Source organism: Atheta coriaria, unplaced genomic scaffold (genome assembly GCF_025399875.1).
Source record: "Atheta coriaria isolate IRGN ID8LTWV9N9 unplaced genomic scaffold, Caltech_Dcor_3.1 hic_scaffold_9_pilon, whole genome shotgun sequence".
Taxonomy (NCBI): Eukaryota; Metazoa; Arthropoda; class Insecta; order Coleoptera; family Staphylinidae; genus Dalotia; species Dalotia coriaria.
Genome location: NW_027045451.1, coordinates 2052998 through 2076530, shown reverse-complemented (window position 1 = coordinate 2076530; position 23533 = coordinate 2052998). Strand labels below are relative to the sequence as shown.

Genomic DNA, 23533 nt, shown 5'->3' with positions numbered 1-23533 from the left:
CTGATCCTGCATGCGTCGAACTATTCAATCACTGACTGCACGCATTAGCATCGGCATTCATATTCGCGAGGACGACACGCTTCGGCTGCCGTTCGATCATGACTAGACTGCGACATTTGCGACATTCGCGACAGTCACTCGACACTTGAGCGGAGTGATTGATTATGGACTCGGACTCAAACTCGGACGCGATTGAAAAAAGCGATTCAAAACATACCATCAGCGGGCGGGTGTGTGGCTGGTGTGTACATTTGTAGGCTATTTAGCCACGCAAACTATAAATTATGCAGGCGTGTCATTGATGGACGGATAGGCCATTGCTCAGCAAACATATTTATAGCTTTTTAATGGATCCATTTGATATTACTCTCATGAAATATTAACAATTTTACCCGAAATTTTAATGCGTAGTTTTATATTCGTATTTAATTATTTAAAATTTTTGATTTCACTTGACCGCGAGTGCTTTTCACATGCAACAAAAAAAATCACTTTACACTAATAACAATGTTAAATTTACAACAGCGAACAAACTCGGAAATTATGAGTGGATATTTGCAATCTGCATCATCAATCATCAATAAAATGGACGTGCATGGTGAAATATTTTAATTAACACTCGCGCATCACTTTTTGGCACATATTGATTGACAACACACGCGTCCGCATATTTTATTATTCTTCCGGCATTTGTTTTTTGTTTTTAGTTGCAAACAAACTCGCTGAGTGCGCGTGCACTCATCCGTGTCCAATTTTTAGCATATTTCAGTTTCAAATGTTCGTGCTAAAACTTTTGATTGGCACGATGCGGCGTATATGCAGAGAATTTAATTAAATTAAAGTATGGTGCGTGTTTTTTACAAATACGTAGAGTATTCTTTATATTTTTTACTTTTTAACTAGGTGTACAGCATGCAATTAATTGCATCACGCATTTTATTTTATTTTTATTTTCATTTTGTCAAGTTCAGTTATGTAGATGTAGTAGACGTGAAGTATGCAACCAACTATACATTTATTCAATGTTGTCATACCAGTAATATATTATATGATAGGTTATATTTTGGAAATATTCAATATTTATTTGTAAATACATGAATATGTTATGAACAATTTGAATTCCGATTAAAATCCTAGTTAATGACTATCAACCGATATTTCCGATAAAATCGTGCACGCGATAGGATATTAACTTATCAAAATTGTGACTAGGCCTTGCTTTTCGTTTCATTTGTATCCGTTCACAACCAATTTGTTGGAGTGACTGTGAAATAGTTGTTTTTGATTCCAACCAGCACACAACATTAACCTATATTCAAAATCAAATGAAAAAGTTTCATTTTTTGATCGACCATGCTACGCTGGTGTTGTTTGTGATTAAAGTTCCATTATCTGTTCTGTTGAAATGTTTATTTTCGATTCACAAACCTTGTTATTTATTTACGCCGGCTGTTGGACTAGCAATTTACAACGTATCAGCCGAAATAGCTCAGTTGGGAGAGCGTTAGACTGAAGATCTAAAGGTCCCTGGTTCGATCCCTGGTTTCGGCAGCAATTTTGAAATTTTTGGGTTTGATGATGATTCGTTATGCCGTTCGTACATTTACTGGTGTTTATGACGCATATCCAATGTCATAACTTTTCTCATGAAAGCCCAATTCGTTGTTTCATTGAAAATTGCAAAATTCAGCAAATAATACGAATATCCTTGTTTAATTTGAAAATATTATTTAATATGTTAAATAAAAAGCTTAAATGCCCAAAAATTATACCGGAACTCAAAGTATAATGAGGGTTTTTAGTCATGTGAAAAAATTAATTTGTTAAAAATAATTATATGAGTTTCATTTAATATTTTAAAGAAAGACTTTTAATGGACGACTTTACAGGGTATTTTTATGGCTTTATTGTTGCAATATTAATTTCTGGAATTAAGCCCTACACAGAATTTTTAATGATTCTTTCTATTTTCATCATCAGAAGCAGAATTTTATTCATTTACATTTATTTCTTTATAATACTCTTTTGAAATTAACTTGTCAAGATGTTCATATTTTTATAAAATGAAAAAAAATCTTTATTTCTGCTTTTACATTACAAAAAAATACACACACACACTGTATGCGTCCGGCCTCTTTTATGTCACCAAGCTTTTTATTTGTGTTGCGCCTATTCTTAATGCTGCACGCGAAATAACGATACACTGAAAAATCCAACTAATTACACCTCAACTGGCAAAAAGGCCAAAATCATAATTAATATTAATCGCCTACACCGACCTTACACACACAAGCAATACTCGTACAATACAAATGTTCTGATAAACGGTCAACATAAGCGATGACTGCCACTACATTGATGCATTACGCTATTACAAAATCACAAACTGAAAATAAAAATATATTATTTACATAGTGATTGTTGTTTGTATGCGTAGTACTCGTATAATTCATTAAATGTGTTTACAAACGCAGCGATCGCGTGCGCGCACCGTGGAACCGTGCAATCAAATCAATCGCTGATATGACGAATGAAAAAGACTTAAAAAATAAAATTTATTAACCACACGTAAAATGCACTAACCATGTAGACGGATACATATTCTGGTAAGCCGCATTAAAAAAAAAAAGAACAAACAAACACTCGGCGGGTATTTATTCAGCGGTCGCGTTTGTAGTATTTACATAGTAGTTGCAATTATTATTGACAAATAGACGACACGTTTGTTTGTTTTAAATTACGGTGCTAAACAACGCAAATTGAATGTTTCTGTAAGGGATACAATTCAATTCGTATTTCGCGGTTGGATTAAAATTATGTTGCCAAATATGAATATTTTATATTTATAGCTGAGCAGGGATTTGTTCATCTAATTTTATTATTTCTAATTTTAACAACAATTCATAATATTATTCTTTATTTTTTTTATGATTTTTCATTTTTTCTACGGTTTTGAGACACATATGACTAAAGCCGAGACTAAAGTACTTTAATACTTTTAATACATTTTTGCGGTTATCTCATAAACTAAAAGCGATAGAAATGAACGAGTTGAAGATTCTTAATCTAAGAAAAATTCTCTATAAGAAAAAATAATAAAATTTAAGAGGTATTTTTCAACCGGAACTAAAATTTAGCATTGAAATTTGGTTAAAAAAATTAATATTTTATTATTGGCAAGATTTGTGTCGACACATTGCAACAAATTTCATCCCGTCGTATAAATCAACATACAATAACGATTATCGTTCAATATTTATTTTCCTATCCTGTCATTTACAAATTTATGTTTGAAATTTATTATATAGACTGCGCGTATTTTATGAAAAAATCAAAAAATATACATCACGCTATTGGAATATTAATGAATTGTTAAAATTAGATGTGTGCTGCTTGTAGACTTTAAAAAAGTACGATTGTTTTATAATTACGACCTCATAAAAAGCAGCGCTTTGTAGGCGAATGCAAAATTTTTAATGTACAAACAATATAAACGCCACAAGACGGGCGCAAAATGAGAGCTTAAAGTTTATTTTCCAATTAAAATTCCACATGCTCTCTCCGGGGCTCCACTCTTTTCACATTTGATGTGTACGCAAAAAATATTTAATTAAAATTTTCACTCTTGGAAGAACACATGGCGCACATCTCGCACATCGACAATTAAAATTCACTTCTTTGTCATCGCACGCAATCCGTGTGCGTGCACGCGGGATTATTATGCGAGGCGAGGATTTAAATTAAAATTTACATATTTTTAAATATTTTTTTATTGACGCCGAGCACGTCAACAAACAATTTACGCGCTGCAGTCGACTTGTCGACAAATTTCAAGCTTGAAGTCATGGAAATTACTTTCGCTGACTAAGTGTGGTAATGTCGTTCTAGTTATTGACTTTCTTTTTTTTAATTTTACATTTTTTTGATATGCCAGTGTGAATTAGAATTGCAAGGAATTAGATTATGTGATCATCATATCGTGTATATCAACAATCAGCTTATGGTTGGATGAAGGTGGCGAGACGGTATAACAGTGTATAACGATTGCGTGCCATCCGCTAATCTTTATGTCGACGTCTGTTCGTAATGCAATTAGGATCGTGATAAAGAAATTTGCTTTTGTGTAGACGCGCTACAGCTGAACAGACGGTTTTTGCTCAAAATGGATAATAATATTATACTTGAACAATGAGTTTTCTAAGAATAAGTAATTCAGAAAAATAATAAAAAAACGTTTTTAACTAAATAGCGCTAGAAGTGCGAGCAGTGTGAGTCACAAAGTACTCGTAGTGAATGCATTCAAACGCGTAGACTTCCCCCACCACTATTTGCAGGTATAAAAGGCAGCGCGTCGCGACCCCAGTGCTCAGTCGTGTCTGAGTCGCCCAGTAGTCCCCTCGCAACTGTCTACTTTTCCCCCTCTACTTTTTTCCTTTCTAATTTTGTTTCTGTCTTTTCGTGATAAATTTTTATTCATTTTCACCCTCTGTCAGTCGTCCAAGAGTAGAAACTCTATACTAAAATATGTATTTCATATAATACCTTCGTTACCATATAATTACCTCGATATTAAAATGAGATGGCGTGCATTTTACGACAATTTCGCACGGCTCGCTTCGTTTGTTGTGTTTTTCCACATTTTTTCATTCGCACGCACCGTGAAACGAGCGCATGTACAAGATTTATGGCATTAGCTACACATTAACACAAAAACTCCGAACGCGTGCGCATAATTCAAAATCCGAAATTCCACACCGAGATTTACGCTGTAATAATTGTGGTATTGCAAATGTTGAATCCGTAATATTTGATTAGAATGTGTGTGTTTCTTTAGCGGTCAGAAATCAGGGAATGCAGGTGAAACAAGGCGAAGCGTGTAAAAGAGGTCGACGCACATCGCGTGCAGACATGGTCGCAACAACAATGTTTAATTCCAACGGACCCTCTATACCACAGCATACAACAATCTTTCTACTTACCCCCATCGGGTCATTCTTTTCCGATAAAAATGCTACGTGTGTTTGGGGGTGGTTATTGTGCACGTGGTTATCGGACCTCCTGCAACGCGCCTCCAGATACGCGTATTATGGAAATTATAAGTGCAAAGATTTCATCTTTGGTGTTAAAATATAACCTATAAAATTTTTATTAGCGGCGCATAGTAACACGAAACTTTAATTTTTAATTTTTTATCATTTAGTTGTCGGAAAAAAACGCTAAGCAGGCATATTGTCGACGTCCTTGTTATAAACTGCTCCTGAAAAACCAAACTGGATTTAAACCGAGAGCCGCCCGGCTGCTATTTTGGCACGAGTGTGTAAAATTCTATTAAAACTCTTTTCGAGCAAACTTTCGCGTTGAAGAGGCAAGAATGTGTTTGCAGCTAGCTAGAAAAGTTGGTCGTTAGTCGTTCGCTCCTTAGTTTTTTTCCCTCTTCGTAGCGGCTGCTCCCGGGTGGTCTATTAAGAGTGAAATTATTGCCAAGTTGGCTTGGCTAATGCTCTAAATTTTCCGCCCTTCCTGTTGCTCACTACACACGCAATTAGGCGGCGCTACATTTAGTTTACAGTTTGGCGAGCCGGTTGTTTTATTACGTCCTTGTTTTTATTTTATTTTTTCCCCGCTATTCGTTGGATTAGAACAGTTTGTATGACGTCAGGGAAACAGACAGTTATGGTCAGTGTTTTAAACATGTGGATGATGCGCAGTGGGTTGCCGGCGGCGGCAGACAAGCCGGAAACTGGAATCATATAGTAATTAATTATTTTGACGATAATACTATAATTAATTTATCTAAAATGCTGTCGCCGAAAATGTAATCTGCGTGCATTGTTCGCTATAATGCGTAATAAATTAATTGGGTTTTCGTGTCGAAAATGTTTTTCGACGCACGGAAATCTTTTTGTTTCGAATTTAATGGATTGCTTAAGGCAACCACTGCCGTTATTTCTTGTCATCGGATCAATCGATATATTACGACAATAGAAAAACCGACAAATATAAATTTCACGTCTTTAAAGACAAAAATATCTCAGTTCTAGCTATAAAAATAGGTTATGTGGTTAATAATTCAAATGTGTCACTACTTAACCTCAAAAAAATAACTTGTAGCCCTATCATCATGCTCTAGGAATAAAATAATAGGTGCTTACATGATGAGGTAATCTTGCTCTACCTTTGTTCACCCGAAATTGTAAACCTGCATCATACATGTTTCAGGACGATGTGATGTGCGCCTAAGACCTTTCTGTCAACGCACCCGCATTTTATACTCGTGAAACGCGCCGGCGGCGGCTTAGTTACGCGTTGCCTGGGCTAGACAATGAAACAATGTAAAATGTACATCGTACATCGTCCCACGCCACGACATGTGTTTCACCTGCTTTAATATTAAAACCACTACAGCTATTAAATGAGGGCGGCGGCGGCGGTTGTAGTCAACTTGGCCCCTAGCTCACCTTTTGGTTTCGATTGCATTATTCTATTACGCGCGTTTACCGCCGTTGCCATAATACAATCCTCGAAAGGAGTACGCGTGTACCATTCGACCGCAGACCGCAACATACTGTTTAATAAATAAAACACTTTCAACACACACGCCGCCTCCTTCGCCAGCCGGGTCGTCATTTGTTGTTTTGAGGGTTTTATTTGTGCGGTGAATTGGTGGTGTCCTTGGTGTAACAATGCGACAATACTAATAATGGTATAGCATTAATTTACGTGAACACTTTGTTTAAGTTTACCTACGTTTATTGTGGGTCTTGTTAGCTCTACTTATGTTGACATAAACCACACCAACGATTAATATACGCTGGACTAATTAATTTTGGAGTTTTAGTGACGCATGCAAGGAAAATAAGGAAAATAGAACGGAATTATCTAGAGATATTGGATTTTGTGAGTTATAAAAATTTGTAGAAGGAAATGTGCAAAGTTTAAAAGAGTTTCCAAAGGTAGGATGTTAATAAAACGGCGGCGGCGTGCGAGAAGGAAGCGCGAAAGTAAAACAAAATCGAATGCAAGAAGTTTGTAAATTATGAAAAATCGCGTTAGAAATTCAATTCGTTTCAATTTCCATGCAACTACTTCAAGTTTACAAAGTTACTGTTCAAGTTGCGCATTCTTTAGGTGCAAAATTAGCATTTTGTGATTTATGTGCGCATTTGGTTGCCTACTTGTAAGGTTATAGTTTTCGGTTAAATTTAAATCTCGCGCGTTGACTTCGGGTGACTTCGGGTAAATATGTTCAACTTCCGTTAGTGAGCGTTCTGAAGCTTGCATTCAACGTTACGCCAGCGACATTTGCAGCAGCTTCAAGATTCCTGAATAGTTTTAATTTTAATCTTCAAGTATCCAAAATCTGAAGTCAGCCAGTTATCCGTGTTACCACTGCTCTGCATCGGTTATTATAAGGTAAATTTTTATCGTGACGCGTGCTTTCAATTTCATCGAATTGTGCCCACAATTTGATTCCTCGTACGTTTTTATACCCAGCGTACGTGGCCGCCATGTTATAATTCCACGCGCATTTTATTGCTTTATAAACGCGACCGAAACAGTTTTATATGGGATTTATTATCAAGCGACAAGTTCGCACGTGCGGTGTGCGCGCACGCCAATTCGTTTCCTGGCGGTTGTGGTGCGGGCGGATTTCTTACGTGGCGCGTTATGCTCAGAACGGCCGAAATCGACACAGGTTACCGTTACACGTTCGTTAAATCAGAGCACGATGCGAACGCTCGTAAATTCCGGACATTTTATACCGCAACGCGCCACTGGCGCCTCCACCAGGGCCACCGCTGTATAAGGGCAGCTGGTACTTTTTATTTTTTCATAGCAATTCCCCGAGACCTGTACACTTGGCCGCCAAACTAGTTTTATTTCTCGGCCTCACCACTCGACACATTATAAGTTTATTTCGTTAACCCTCAATTCAATTTTATTCCTTATAAAGTTTCCCACACTTTCTGTCTTGCTTTCTGTGGATTCACATTTTATTGGAAAGACAAGATCGTAATCTATCGATTTGCACACCTTTGGTTGCAGAGTTGGAAAAGTCGAGATAGTTTGCCGCATTGGCACTTGGCTACAGTTTGTCGGTAGATAAGTGAAATTATGGCTTTGTATATGTCATGTTGGCAAACACTGCGGCTGCTACTTATCGGTTTTAAGAGTTTGCCGAGTGCATATATGTCCTCTGCTATAGGAATCTACTGCGTGTCCAATAAATTCGATCGTTGGAAAAAGCCATAATGGGCGGTGCTGGAATTTATCTCTTAACTGCTGCAATTGATAGTCTTAACTATCCAATATACTATCCATAAAAGAGCAATAATAAATTGATTATGTGACAACTTCTAAGTTACGAGGGTATATTCTGGACTTTTGGGGTTTATATATGCAAATTGTAACAACATCGATTAAATTTCACTTTGTATTGTAACCCAAACAGCGCATAATGCGTAATGTTGGAAAGTTTCAAGCACACTGATGATCATAATGAACATGAGAGATTAGAACAACACTAGTAGCTTTGAATGTTTCTGGTTGCGAGAGGTGTTTTGGTAAAGATAGACGTGGATTTAAACTTGGCGGAATTCTCTGCTTCATATGTGCGTGTGAGGCCCCGCATGGCCGTTGAGAAATGTCACGGTGACATCCGGATAATGAGTACAGGACTTTCCGGATTAGTGCCCAGTGCGTGGGGCCATTCTCGGATATGTTGAACGGAAAGGCGGCAAGAAAGGAAATTGAGAAGAGAGGCGAGATGAGAGGCTTAGGTAGTTTGGAATTTGTTGAATTCACAAATTAATTTGTCAATGTCCACAGTTCCACACCCGCATTCGACGCGCAAAAAGCGAGAACCGATGTGGCAAAAAGCGGCAAACAAATGAAATTTAATATGTGCGCACTTTGACAAGCTCACCAAACTACAAAGCTCTCAAAATTTAATTTTTCTTTCATACGCGTATTTATTTTCCACCCGCCGGAGAATCATTAATCATAATATACCCAAATATTTTTATTTGATTTACTTACGATCAACATTTTCAATTCGATTTCGAGCTACTGCTGGATCCAGAGTGTGGAGACTGTAGACATGAGTTGAATTTTAATGCCGGGATAAGAACATCAGACTTCACTTCACTTTTTACGGATTTCTTGACTTTCGGCGGGCGCAAAAAATTTTTACTCGACGGCTCTCTACTCCTTTGTGTACAATCTCCATGACACTCAGTTCGTGGAAGTTATAAGACTGCCGCTGGCAGTTCGTCGTTTCCATCTCAGCGAGTAACATTTTTCTAACTCGACGCGCTCTTGCGAAATTCAGCAAAAATGATTTAGTCTAAAATGTTTATTCAATAAATAAGACTAACGTATTGGTGCCTGCGTTTGTAATATTTTGTTGGTGTGGTTTTTGCGCGTAAGCCGGGTGAAATTCGTGGGAATTGCGAAAATCCCTAAAATGCGTCCTACTTATATATACGTGCGCGTACTTGCTGTGCACACGTAGAGCTGGATCACATGCTCACGCCTGCTCACGGTCGGTTTGCGCCCAACGCCGAATGCATTCTGATGTTCGTCTAATTCCACACGCAGAACATGAAATGCGCGCAAATATTACAGGTATTGGTATAAGTTATTTGAGTAACTTCTCTTTTACCCACTTTATTTGATTTAAAATTGTCATAATTGAACAATGTGGGATGAAAGACTTTTTGATTTTGAGTTTTCAAGCGGTTTGGAGATAACCGGAGGGAATTTTTGACTTTTGACATTTAACTTTCAACCACCTTGAGTGGGATGTTCTGCAAATGAAATTTGGCAGTTTGAATGAAGCAACTCAAACTTGTCAAAAACATTTCCCTTAATATTACCCAAAACTATATTGTGTAAACAACATTTTGAATTTGAATTTAAATTTCTTACATCCGCTTTCCAGTGAATTATGCGTCCATTTATCATTGCGCTAACAAACGAAATTAATTTCAATTTCGTCGTGCGCGCTTTATTTGCTAAATTTTATTACGCATTCTTTATTCTCCATTTCATTATAATGCCGCCGCCGCCGCCATTTGCGACTTTCGGGCGGGGTTCATTCGCACAATGTAACAACGTAAGCCTTTGGCAATTTGAATGAAGTCCACAACTCTGTGTTGCGTTGTTGTTTTTCCGCGCAGCTCTGCGGCGAAGGCTTTATTAAATACTTCCGGCTTCCGGCCATCACATTGTGTGATGGTGTTGCTAATTTGCAATGGAATTAATTACTCCATCCGGCCATCACGCGTCATTGATGATGGCTGTCCTGGACCAGCCGTCTGTCGCGTTTACGCAATTCAAAATTGTGGTGTTGCATGTTGTTACGGTGGTGAAAGTTGTCTTAATGATAATTAATTACTTAGCAGCCGTGTTGTGCTGATTTTGCAACTTTTTGGAAGATGTTTTGATTTTCACAACCCGGGAAGATTAAATTAAATACATCTACAGGGTGTTTTGTTATATTTCGTGTATGATTTGTGATTTGTTTTGCCAACACTGGGTGGTTTGTGGATGTTGAAAGTTTGCGCACTGTTTGGTAATGTGCCCAACACGTAAATTATTAAAAGGCCCGCGTCCTGTTGTTGGTTTGTTGTTTTCGTGCGCGCTGTAGCTTGTTTGGCGCGCGCTCTTCGGGCGGCGGTAACTGAAATTATGTGAGGCCGTCGCGGTCATTAATTAGTCACATGGCGACCAAACACTCGGCCCGCCACGACGGTATCCTAAGGCGATTGCAGGATTGCGAGCTGTTATCTTCATGCGGAATTTACGTTGCGTGCGGCAGAGGCGACGGCGGCCGCTCATTGAAGGACACTCGCGCGCGCCTTACGCGTCCCAGTGCGTCCATCCATTTCTGCACGCTGCCATTAACGCACACACTTTAGGGGCTTAATTAAGGCAAGGCGCAGCGTGCTGATGTGATGTGACGTCGTCCGGGCGTGTATATATTTTGCATAATATAATTTTCTTAAAAGCATTTTTTGTGGTGTCGAAAGTTTTAAAACAAAACCGGTTTTTGAGTTGTTATTTTCCGCTAGAATACCGGTATATTCTTGTTTTTGCTATGTTGAATATTTCACGAAGAGGAAAATCGAGTTTATCTAATCAAGATTATCCCCAAGTGCGTATTATGTATTTTCATCTGGTTATCTCAGCAGTTTGCCTACTGATATCCGCCATATTCTTGATTAGATTACTAACATTTTCACAATTTTCCTTTTCAACGCTTGAAATATTTTTGAAAGAAATTTCTGCCTCTCCTGCATTAAACTCACTTTTGTATTTGTGTTCCTTCATTGTTTGTTGGTTTGAAACACACAATGAAAATGAAGTTTGCATAGTTTATGTAAATCCAGACACATTACCGTGCGTTTCTTTGTGCTTGCTGCGCCGATGTACTTTTAGCATGAGAAAATGTCATTCGATATAATACGGATGGTGGATGGGGGTAGCGATGGCAGCTTGGGAAATGAAGAAAGCTAACGCGCGACATTGACGCAATGTGCAGTGTGAAATGTGCAATGCGTTTGTTGGTTCTTGCTGGCTGTTATGACGTCGTTGTCGGCGTCGTACGTTCTTGGCACTGCAACAACATTAACGTTGACTTGTCTTGAAATTTCTACATTTACAAAGTGTTTACATGTGTATTCATTTATTTTATTAAATTTAATATCTTTTAGTTGGTTTAAAACCAGAATAATGTTATTTTTTAAGTAACACAAGTCAACTTTAATGAAAAAATATATTTTTAACACCCTGTATGTGAGCATGTTTAGTTTTTCCACTATAATGTCATGTATGGCATTTTTGCGCTCTTTTAAAACGTGAAACTCGGTTTGGAGGGGCGACGAAGAAAAATAGAAATGCTCTTTAACGCGCTGACGCTGGGAATGCTCTCGCTACCCGCTTTCCCACCCCCGCACCCATACGGCATGCTCTCATTTAGAATTGCGCGAACGCTACCATTGTCATTATGTGTCATCCGCACTTAAACAAGGACGTGTGCGAGTACAAATTGTGCATGCTCGCACAAACTCATTGCGGCGACTTATTTTTATGAAATATAAAAAGTAAATTGCCATCCTACTTACACGCCGCCGACGCCATTGTGTTTTCCTAGCGGAAGGCAAACATCACATATAATACAAAGTGTTTATTTTTCAATTCAAGTACGTACAAGTATTATATGTGCCGCATGAGATATTTTCTTGGTTGAAAACGAGGGCAATTCATAAATAAACTTGGCATACGTTGTGCCATCAATCTATAACGACAAATTAAGCGGCGTATACGTTTGCTCTTCGCACGCCTGCAAACGGAATTTATGAGTGGGATATTTATGCCTAAACGCATGTATATGTGTATTGGTATGGGTTGCAGGCGCACGTCCCTGCCGACACACCACTTGTAAACGGTGGTGGGGGTATAAAACGGAAAAGGAAAAGTGCGGGACGCGAACGAGATAAGCCGGCAACATGAGGTTGTGAAAACACGTGTAATATTTTCCGTTATGTGACAAGTAAATCCGCGCGCTGTACGGCGTGGTAAATTTTCCGCCGTTTCACAAGTGGTGGCGGCGGCGACGCCGGCAGCGGTATGAATTTGGCCAAACTGATATATGACTGTAATCTGGGGGGTTGTGTTACAATTGTGAATTTGAACTCTGAGGAATCGTCTAGTGTCTTGTAGACTCTTCCAGTGATCAAAAAATGCAAAAAACTAAATTTTTATAAACTTTTATGAACAAAAGTTTTAGAATTTTAAATATTTTACTAAAATTGATTGCCGAAACCAGGGATCGAACCAGGGACCTTTAGATCTTCAGTCTAACGCTCTCCCAACTGAGCTATTTCGGCTGGTGTCTCTGCAAAATCATAAATTTTACATTTTTTCCATAAAAAATTATACAATCTAACATGAAATGGAAATTTCTACGGGACATTTATTTGCGTCAATTGAATCAAATACGTGAAGCAGAAAAAAATGTGGAAAAAATTAACTTCCCACTCGTCGAACGTAATCTAAAAAGCAGCAGTTATAGAGACATTGAATATAATAGAAAAGGGACAGACATTTATATAAAGGCTTTTAGTCAGCCGTTCGATTTCGTGTCGTGATAGCAAAAACCAAAAGTGGAAACGAAAAAACCGCGCGAGTGGTGCTGCTGCTGTGCGAGGAAGTCTCCCCGCGGACGAATTGAAAATGAAAAATCGTTTTCGGATTCGCGGCGTCCGCCATAAAAACCTCACCAAGTCCTCCAAACCTAACCACACTTTTATGCTTGTCATTTTGTACACAGTGCAAAGTTTGCTGTAATTAATTCTACATTTATCTTCATAAATAAACTTGCGTTTTTTTGCGGACGTTTTAAAGTAAGCCAACCGCAAAAGTTTGGTGGTAAAAATGGTAATGTGTATACACTTTGTACACACGTGGTGTGGATAAAGAAGTTTTGAGACAGCCGGACGTGCGCGCAAAATACGCGTGACGGGATTTTTGCTTTTTTCAGCGCAATTACGAAACAACCCGCGCCTGCGGGGCGAAAATTCCGAGCGTGTAAACTTTTGTTTTGCCAACGGCGACGAAATCAATTTAAATTGCAGTCGGTGCGGCAACAAGTTGAGCGGATTTCTTTAAACAGCGAAATAAAACAATCGAACAAGAACAAAATAAAGAACAATTAGGAATTAGGAAGCTTACGCGCGGATGTGTACACGAGCCAAAATTGTTTTCAGACTTTTTTCTTTTTCTTATTGTAAATGTATGTGTGTATTTTTTATTGCCGGAAAGTTGTAGGAAGTTTAAGAAAGGAAGCAAGAGGTTGCAGTTGGTTTAGGTTGTGCGTGTTTTTTCTCTTCTTTTTGGGCATTGGAGGGGCGATATTATTGGATTTTCCGCTCGACGCGGGTCGAACGTGGAGTCCGGTCGCATTCGGCGTGCTGCTGCCCTCTTTAAGCTTGTTTTATGCGTCTCGAGTTAGTTTGTCTCTCCTAACAACATGTCTATTATCGAGCAACGGAACGACAGCGGCGAACAACTGGAAACTGATTCTTTGGCTTGAACTTTCTGGAAAACCAGCTCCGAAGGAGTCACGTACTGCGGACGCAGCGTACGACAGTCTGTGACAAACTTTCAAATGTATATTTAAAGTTGTGGAATCTCATTCACTGCATTTCTGTCATTTTTCCGTGGAAATTTTAATATTTTCGTAATTTTATTACGCTTTGCGTTGAGTGGGTCAAAACTAGAATATTTGGAATTTTCGACGTGAGTTATGAGAAAAGTTTAAATCGCCCTGATTGCCACAGAGTCAGATATTATTAATTTGAATTCGCGAAATTCTAATAGCAAATTTCCACCTATTAGCAACTTCAATCGTCGGGCGCAGCAACTGTGTGTATTTCGAGTTAATGCCAAGCCTCCTCTTCTCGATGTTTAGGCCACAGACCTTGCTTTTGACGGCGCGATTACATTTCTCTAGTTATACTCGTACTATTCGCCTACTTCGGCCCTAATGGTTGCTAGCAAACTCTCATCTCGGCCGTAATGTAATTTCCGTCTGAAAAATTATTAAAGTTTTTCACTTATTTCACTAAATATCATTAAAACTGCAATTTTTAAATTTAAAAATATTTCCTTCCACTTTATTAATAAATACAAATAATGAGGTGGGTCATGTGTGTGAGGTTTTGCTGGATATCACGAAGCTCGTTTTCAAATTGAAATTGCGTCGCGACTCTTCCGGCGGAACGTTGCACGCCACGTGTATAGTTAATTTCCTGCAAGACTCGACATAATAATAAACGTAATAAATTGCGGACGGCGGCGGCAGTCGCGCGGTAGAGGCGATGTCGAGAGACAAGTAATAGAGGAGGTACGCCCGCCTCCCCGTGCGCAAAACCGCACGACACATCCACGCCGGCGGTATTAGGTAAAATAACTCAAAGTTACACCGTGTCACTGCATTCAACAGCCGCCGCGCCACTGCGACCGCCGGCGGGCCGGGACGACGACAAACGCCAACTGTATAACGGGCGCTTGGCACGAGCGCTGAAAAAATACAGGGTAATGCGGCCACTGACCGACCGGCCCCGGGGGTATGTTTGCGGGTTTTCGGGGACGCTTCGTATACACACGGATTGCAGCCGCTGAACGGATAGGAAGGAGCGTTATGGAGTCCGTTTACGAGAGCTTCCTGCTTTGCTGCTGCTTACCTTGTAGCTCTTGCGAGGAGGAGTTTGACGCGGGTTTTCTCGCTTTCCTGGCTGGTGGAAAACACGATTTCGTCCTGCACACGCTGCTTGGAATACATACATACGCACACAACAAATCACCGAAATGTATTCCGCTTTCCATCTTGTATATTGCTTCCGCTTATTAAATTACTGCTGTGATTCAATGCACCACAGCAGCAACAACAATATCAAGTGTGGCGATGAATAAAACATAATGATTTATTATTTCTAAGTGGACTGCTCTATATATTTGCAGTGGTGACAATCTTTCGAATTAAATCTTGTTTTTTATTTCTTTCTGGGGAATTTAACCTTAAATAGAAGATTATGCGGCTTTGTAAATGTTGATGCAATTAAAGTACTCACACCCTTTATTCATATGGGAGGTTAGTTTTGTAGAGTAGTGGGGTTTTGGGGTTTTAGTGTTTTCGTCCTTGGCTTGCTTAATATTCCCGCACTGCCCACATTTGAATATCACATGTCCTAACTGCCCAAACTCGCCGAACTTGTAGGGTTTTGGACCAGGCTAGGTCTAACTTTTTGGCACTGGGTTATAGTTGATACGTACGAATTTCACTTTACCTTAGCGTCTGTTGACCCTTTTTAATTGATATACGCATTAGACATACGCGCACAAATTGACCATATTAGCCGGCTGGTTGAAAATTCATTACACGCAATGTGGAAATGATTCTATTATCTAAAAACCAAGGTTTCAAGACCTTGAATTTAAATAAATTTGTCAAGATAACGTTGAGATTAATTTTTTAATATTTATGTTTGTATTGTTGCAGGTCAGTACCAATGAGGTTATTTCTACTACAGTTGCTATTGGAGTATAAATCGTATGTATATTTCGACATAATTCAAAAAATGTCTTCACCGTGACAATGTTTACACATTGCCGTGACCAGGATTCGAACCTGGGTTACTACGGCCACAACGTAGGGTCCTAACCACTAGACGATCACGGCTGTTGAAGACTTATTAACGCGCTGCTTCCGATTAAAACAGCAGCAAATTAACTTTCACGTTGAGTGCTGTTGCTCTACATTAATATACGTAGATTGCTTCACTCGTTTGTTGTGTTGTCAGTTTTATCTCTTAAACTAAGAGCGATAGCAACCAACGAATTGCTGATTACGAAAGATTCGAAAATTCCCTGTCATATAAAAATAGAAAATAATTATATTTCCAATAGCAAAAGGTCAAAAAACGCCACTGAAAGTACTAAAAAGTGACATTTTCCAATTTTTGACCATTTTTTTCAATCGCGAATATCTCGTAAACTAAAACAGATAAATAAGATCTGATCGCAGCGTCTTAATCTACGGACTATTCTCTATAAGATAGCATAGTTAAAACGGAAATCTGAGAGATGAAATTTTCATTCTTAAGAAAAAAATGGGCAAGGGGGGGTGCTTGATACTTTTTTTCGACGATTTTTGAAAACTGATATCTTCTAAACTGAAAGAGATAGCAACCAGAAAAATGTAGATTATGATAGATTGGAAAATTCCCTATCATATAAAAATAGAAAATAATTATATTTCCAATAGCAAAAGGTCAAAAAACGCCACTGAAAGTACTAAAAAGTGACATTTTCCAATTTTTGACCATTTTTTTCAATCGCGAATATCTCGTAAACTAAAACAGATAAATAAGATCTGATCGCAGCGTCTTAATCTACGGACTATTCTCTATAAGATAGCATAGTTAAAACTGAAATCTGAGAGATGAAATTTTAATTCTTAAGAAAAAATTGCCAAGGGGGGGTGCTTGATACTTTTTTTCGACGATTTTTGAAAACTGATATCTTCTAAACTGAAAGAGATAGCAACCAGAAAAATGTAGATTATGATAGATTGGAAAATTCCCTATCATATAAAAATAGAAAATAATTATATTTCCAATAGCAAAAGGTCAAAAAACGCCACTGAAAGTACTAAAAAGTGACATTTTCCAATTTTTGACCATTTTTTTCAATCGCGAATATCTCGTAAACTAAAACAGATAAATAAGATCTGATCGCAGCGTCTTAATCTACGGACTATTCTCTATAAGATAGCATAGTTAAAACGGAAATCTGAGAGATGAAATTTTCATTCTTAAGAAAAAAATGGGCAAGGGGGGGTGCTTGATACTTTTTTTCGACGATTTTTGAAAACTGATATCTTCTAAACTGAAAGAGATAGCAACCAGAAAAATGTAGATTATGATAGATTGGAAAATTCCCTATCATATAAAAATAGAAAATAATTATATTTCCAATAGCAAAAGGTCAAAAAACGCCACTGAAAGTACTAAAAAGTGACATTTTCCAATTTTTGACCATTTTTTTCAATCGCGAATATCTCGTAAACTAAAACAGATAAATAAGATCTGATCGCAGCGTCTTAATCTACGGACTATTCTCTATAAGATAGCATAGTTAAAACGGAAATCTGAGAGATAAAATTTTCATTCTTAAGAAAAAAATGGGCAAGGGGGGGTGCTTGATACTTTTTTTCGACGATTTTGAAAACTGATATCTTCTAAACTAAAAGAGATAGCAACCAGAAAAATGTAGATTATGATAGATTGGAAAATTCCCTATCATATAAAAATAGAAAATAATTATATTTCCAATAGCAAAAGGTCAAAAAACGCCACTGAAAGTACTAAAAAGTGACATTTTCCAATTTTTGACCATTTTTTTCAATCGCGAATATCTCGTAAACTAAAACAGATAAATAAGATCTGATCGCAGCGTCTTAATCTACGGACTATTCTCTACAAGATAGCATAGTTAAAACGGAAATCTGAGAGATGAAATTTTCATTCTTAAGAAAAAAATGGGCAAGGGGGGGTGCTTGATACTTTTTTTCGACGATTTTTGAAAACTGATATCTTCTAAACTAAAAGAGATAGCAACCAGAAAAATGTAGATTATGATAGATTGGAAAATTCGCTATCATATAAAAATAGAAAATAATTATATTTCCAATAGCAAAAGGTCAAAAAACGCCACTGAAAGTACTAAAAAGTGACATTTTCCAAATTTTGACCATTTTTTTCAATCGCGAATATCTCGTAAACTAAAACAGATAAATAAGATCTGATCGGAGCGTCTTAATCTACAGACTATTCTCTATAAGATAGCATAGTTAAAACGGAAATCTGAGAGATGAAATTTTCATTCTTAAGAAAAAAATGGGCAAGGGGGGGTGCTTGATACTTTTTTTCGACGATTTTTGAAAACTGATATCTTCTAAACTAATAGAGATAGCAACCAGAAAAATGTAGATTATGATAGATTGGAAAATTCCCTATCATATAAAAATAGAAAATAATTATATTTCCAATAGCAAAAGGTCAAAAAACGCCACTGAAAGTACTAAAAAGTGGCATTTTCCAATTTTTGACCATTTTTTTCAATCGCGAATATCTCGTAAACTAAAACAGATAAATAAGATCTGATCGCACCGTCTTAATCTACGGACTATTCTCTATAAGATAGCATAGTTAAAACGGAAATCTGAGAGATGAAATTTTCATTCTTAAGAAAAAAAGGGGAAAGGGGGGTGCTTGATACTTTTTTTTTGACGATATTTGAAAACTGATATCTTTTAAACTAAAAGAGATAGCAACCAGAAAATATAGATTATGGAAGATTGGAAAATTCCCTATCAGATAAAAATATAAAATAATTATATTTCCAATAGCAAAAGGTCAAAAAACGCGACTGAAAGTACTAAAAAGTGACATTTTCCAATTTTTGACCATTTTTTTCAATCGCGAATATCTCGTAAACTAAAACAGATAAATAAGATCTGATTGCAGTGTCTTAATTTACGGACCATTCTCTATAAGATACGACAGTTAAATTGGAAATTCAAGAAATGAAATTTTAGTCAAAAATAGAATTAATTGAATTATTTTTTAGATTTTTTATTTTCCAAAAGTTTCAAAAATGTCTTCACCGTGACAATGTTTTACACATTGCCGTGACCAGGATTCGAACCTGGGTTACTACGGCCACAACGTAGGGTCCTAACCACTAGACGATCACGGCTGTAGAAGACTTATTAACTGCTTTTACCTGCTTCGCACTAGAATTACAACTTTCACGCATTGTGCTTCCTTAGTTAATTAATTAATGAACACAACAGAGGTAGAGAATTGAGTTGCCTACGATCTTATCACAGAGCCAACATTACATTAAACATATATACCTTGTATCAAAGGTTTGCCAAGGATAGTTATTTGATATTTAATTTGGACTGAACGCGGATGTAGACACATAGTAATAGAGTTAAAATAATATTATTCCCCTGGCTTGTTTGGCCACCCACTCTAACTTAGAATCTCCAGAATTCACGTGTGTTTGAATGTTTGAAATGGAAACTTTTTTCGTTCCATTGTTTCGCGAATTGTGGCTTTAACTACGGTCCTTGCAATCCTTTGCGTCGAGTGTTATAGCCTTCTACGCAATCAACCTTTTCATCCCGCGCCTCCACCTCGAATCCTTGGCATTTACGCATGAACGCATTATTTATGTTTATTCGAAATATAAATCACCTCCGCACTCATACCCGAACTGTTTACAGTGGTTGTTTTACGCGTTGTAAAATACACCGCTGTGTATATAAATATACTATGGATTGTCTATAGTCAAACATACGCGGATAATACAAACCAACCCTCGGCTGGCGCACATGGAAATAATTTAATGTGGATTGTAAAATATGAATTTACGTGCATATGCATAACGTTTGTGATATTCCCACCAGGCCTCACTTTGAGCCACATTTGCCTCGCGGCTATTTTACTCGGCGACTGTAAATTTTTATCAATTTATTATTCCCTGTGCATATTTTGCATAATATCAGTGTGTGTAATGAACATTTCATTTGCATGATGGTCAAATGCACTGACATTTTTAAGGTAAACTATATTATGCTGACGGCATTAATGCTACAACATTTTAAATTATAATATTTTCAATTTTCATTGAACTATTATTTAGTTATTAATATATAATCATTACTTCCGGATTTGATTGATTATTTATTAATTGGCTCATTAGCTTACACGTCACGCGTTACCAATTTTTAATGATAATTGATTTATAATCTATCGGGGCGGTTAAATTTTAACTTTTAGAGAAAAAAAAGTTAGAAAATGATATCTTTAATTAAATAAGCATGATTTTTGTTTCTCATTATTTTTACGCTGCTTGAAACATGGCCGGAATAAATAACAATGCAAGTTTTGAACTTTTCAAACTTTTGATCCGATCAATAAGTTACTGTTCAGCGCAGGCAGCCTGGATGTGAGTGAATACCTCATCCATTTATAGGATTTTATTGTAGAGCATAAACCTGCTGGGAAATGGGAATAAATAACAGCCGGCAGGTTCAATTGTGATGTTTTATTAAAATGCAGCTCAGTGTTACAATATGACTGAGTCCTACATCAAAATACATTAAGTGTTTTATTCCCCACTAGATGGCGTTACATGTATAAATACAATAGTTAAAAATGTGAGGTTAAGAATGCTGCGCGGGTTTGATGTGAAAAATGTTGCAATTTGTGTATTTGCAAGAGCATGGCGCAAAGGACTCGACACAACGCCGTTGTAATTAAAAGCAATATCATTAATTAAAGTAGAAACGAAATTAATTAAGAAATATAACAACGTTTTATAGAAGCACCCAGATGAGACACAGAAAAAAGAAAAGCAAGCAAAGCAACACAACGAAGTAAGGTTATAATGCGCGAGCGCTTATGAATGATAAGGATAAGAATAAGGACGAGTACGAAGAGGAAGATACAACATGTGGGCGATGGCGCTCTTGACGCCGGCGGGGTTCGTCCGGCCTTGTGGTTTAGCGCGCATAATGAAGTCTTCCACATCTTTGTTGATAATCTCTTTGCGATGAACAGTGGATGCGATGATAATGATCTGCATCTACATTACGACCCAGTCTTTATTTTATTTTTAAATAAAAATCACAAAAAAAATTATTGTTTGAAAATGCGCTTGGAAACTTGAAAGTAATTACGGAAGATGTTAAGTTGTGGTTGTGGATTTAAGTAGAAGCAAGTATAAATCAGGCGGGTTGCGGTTGTGCGCGCGGGAATGGAGGAAATTTAAGATTTGCAAGCGCGGTGAGGTTGAAGTCGGGTCAATCGTGTTTCCGACCTCGAATTAAATTGCGATCGCACGCTGTGCGAATGGAACCGAAGCGGCGTATCTTGCGCTGTGCAGTGGAATGCATTTCGTCTCTCCTCATCAGGAGCTGCAATCATGATGGCGCCGTGAAAGCCTTCGTGTCATGCTTGATTTGCGTCATTGCTGCCGTTTCGATCGACTCGCCTTCGAATGATTATTATTGCTATCAGAGTTGATCGACTCTCGGGCAGCTGCAATCGCACTAACAGATGCTGCAATTAATACTAATGCAGAAATAAAATTAGCAGAATTATTCTGATTTTCTTTTTAATTTTTACGAATTTTAGACTAAAATTTCCTTGATTAAAGTGTTTGTAGTTTTAAATATTTAACAGTTTTATCCGCGTAGGGGGATATAATAAGCGTCCATTATCCTTATTGGGTTCTCGCAATCTTTTAGCTTCGTTTAGCGCTTCTTGCTTGCCTCCGACATCTTTGGCACGTCGTTACTCTTTGAAACTAAACAAGTATAGGCACTAAAGATAAACACATCTCATCAAGCCCAAACTGTTATAAAGAGAAACACAAATAGCCCCTCGAAATGCGTTAGTTACCTACATAATATCCCTTTTACAACAGCGCCCGCCGCGCGCCGACACAACATCCTAAACAAGATTCGGCCGGCCGAAAAACGTGCGCCCGTCCTGCGTAAACTGCCGCTGAACAAAGAAGCAACCCGGCGAAGACGCGCTTAAGATTGGTGGGTTGTTAATGTTAACTAGACGGTCCGAGGGCGGCGAGTGCTCTCTTGATGGTCGCAATAAAATCGCCGCCGCCGGCTGGACAACCGAGAGTCCATTACAAATTTATTTAATTAATGAAGACGGCTAACTGGGCAACCAAACCAAATACTACAGACTGTGTATATTTACATTACGAGTTAATTCTTATTATTTTTACTAAATTTTTGCACAATTTTGTACTAAAAATTAGAAAAAAGTTTTTTCTTCTAAAATTCTCAAAGTACTCGTATTAGCTCCAAAACGTGCACATAAAATGGTTTATTACGAATTATCATTAGAGTGCCAATTGCCAAGAGGGTGGTGATTATAAGACGTTGAGAAACGCTCGATTTACGACATTCTTGTAAGTAATACCAACGAACCTACCGCGCTTGACGTTTACTAAACATCGTAAATTCATAATGAGAAATTGAGGAAATCAATAGTAAAACCGAATTGATTATTACACACAAGCTCTGCGCATTGTTTATTTATGCGCCACGCATATTCTGCTCCTTATGTTTTCCGATGAAGACAAGCGAGCAGAACGTGCGGATGACATATGCCGTTTTATTGCACAGTTATTACTGATATATGAGTTAATAAAACTCTCGGATAATATGCGAACTAGTCAACTTCATCTTTTAAAGTCTTTATTAGATTACTCGCTGGGGCGATTGCGATAGTATGAAACTATAACATTATGCATGAGCGATTTTATCGCCGGTTGAGCGGTTTAATGGATGCGGGGCGATAGCGGCACGTCGACGCTTGTCTTTTCATGATCGCCACGAGCAAATTTGTCTTTGGTCGCACGCGAAATGAACATGAATGGGTTGCTAAGTGACACCTGAGGCTAATCATTTGTTTGAGCTGGGATTACTGCTATCGCATTTCCTTTGAGCACTGGATAGTTGACCGGTGACCTATTAGGACATTAATTTAACTGCAAACAGAAATTTTGTTTTTGTAAATTTATTTTTTATTTTTTGAGGAATTTTTAAACTTTTTAGAAGAAAACGATTCATATCTTCAAACAAAACGTTATTGTAGAGTATAAGTGGAGAATTTCTGTCCACAGTAAGCATTGTTCTTTGATTTAATGATAGTTCTCTCGGCTGCATACAAGTTCGATGACTACTGCACTACTGAGACTTGCAGTTGGGCGTCTGGAGCATTGGTGGTTGAAAATAATACCGAAATTGGGTCAAAATGCAATAAGTGCTCGAAGCGTGCTAGCACCCTGCGCACACGCCTCACAGAGTGTATCATATATCAATTTTAATTAAAATAAACAAAGCATACATATTTTCTTTTATTTA

At 37.7% G+C, this 23533-nt stretch overlaps 1 protein-coding gene and 4 non-coding genes across 10 annotated transcripts in view; 2 read left to right on the top strand and 3 right to left on the bottom strand.

The window, feature by feature from the left end:
• Nucleotides 1-23533, top strand: part of LOC135799552 (uncharacterized) — a 97247-nt gene that overhangs the window by 3793 nt on the left and 69921 nt on the right. The window lies entirely within an intron of this gene.
• TRNAF-GAA (transfer RNA phenylalanine (anticodon GAA)) lies at nt 1479-1551 on the top strand. The gene has a single exon. It is a non-coding gene; the product is annotated as a tRNA-Phe (tRNA).
• TRNAF-GAA (transfer RNA phenylalanine (anticodon GAA)) lies at nt 12821-12893 on the bottom strand. Its single transcript has one exon. It is a non-coding gene; the product is annotated as a tRNA-Phe (tRNA).
• TRNAH-GUG (transfer RNA histidin (anticodon GUG)) lies at nt 16175-16246 on the bottom strand. Its single transcript has one exon. It is a non-coding gene; the product is annotated as a tRNA-His (tRNA).
• Nucleotides 19255-19326, bottom strand: TRNAH-GUG (transfer RNA histidin (anticodon GUG)). The gene has a single exon. It is a non-coding gene; the product is annotated as a tRNA-His (tRNA).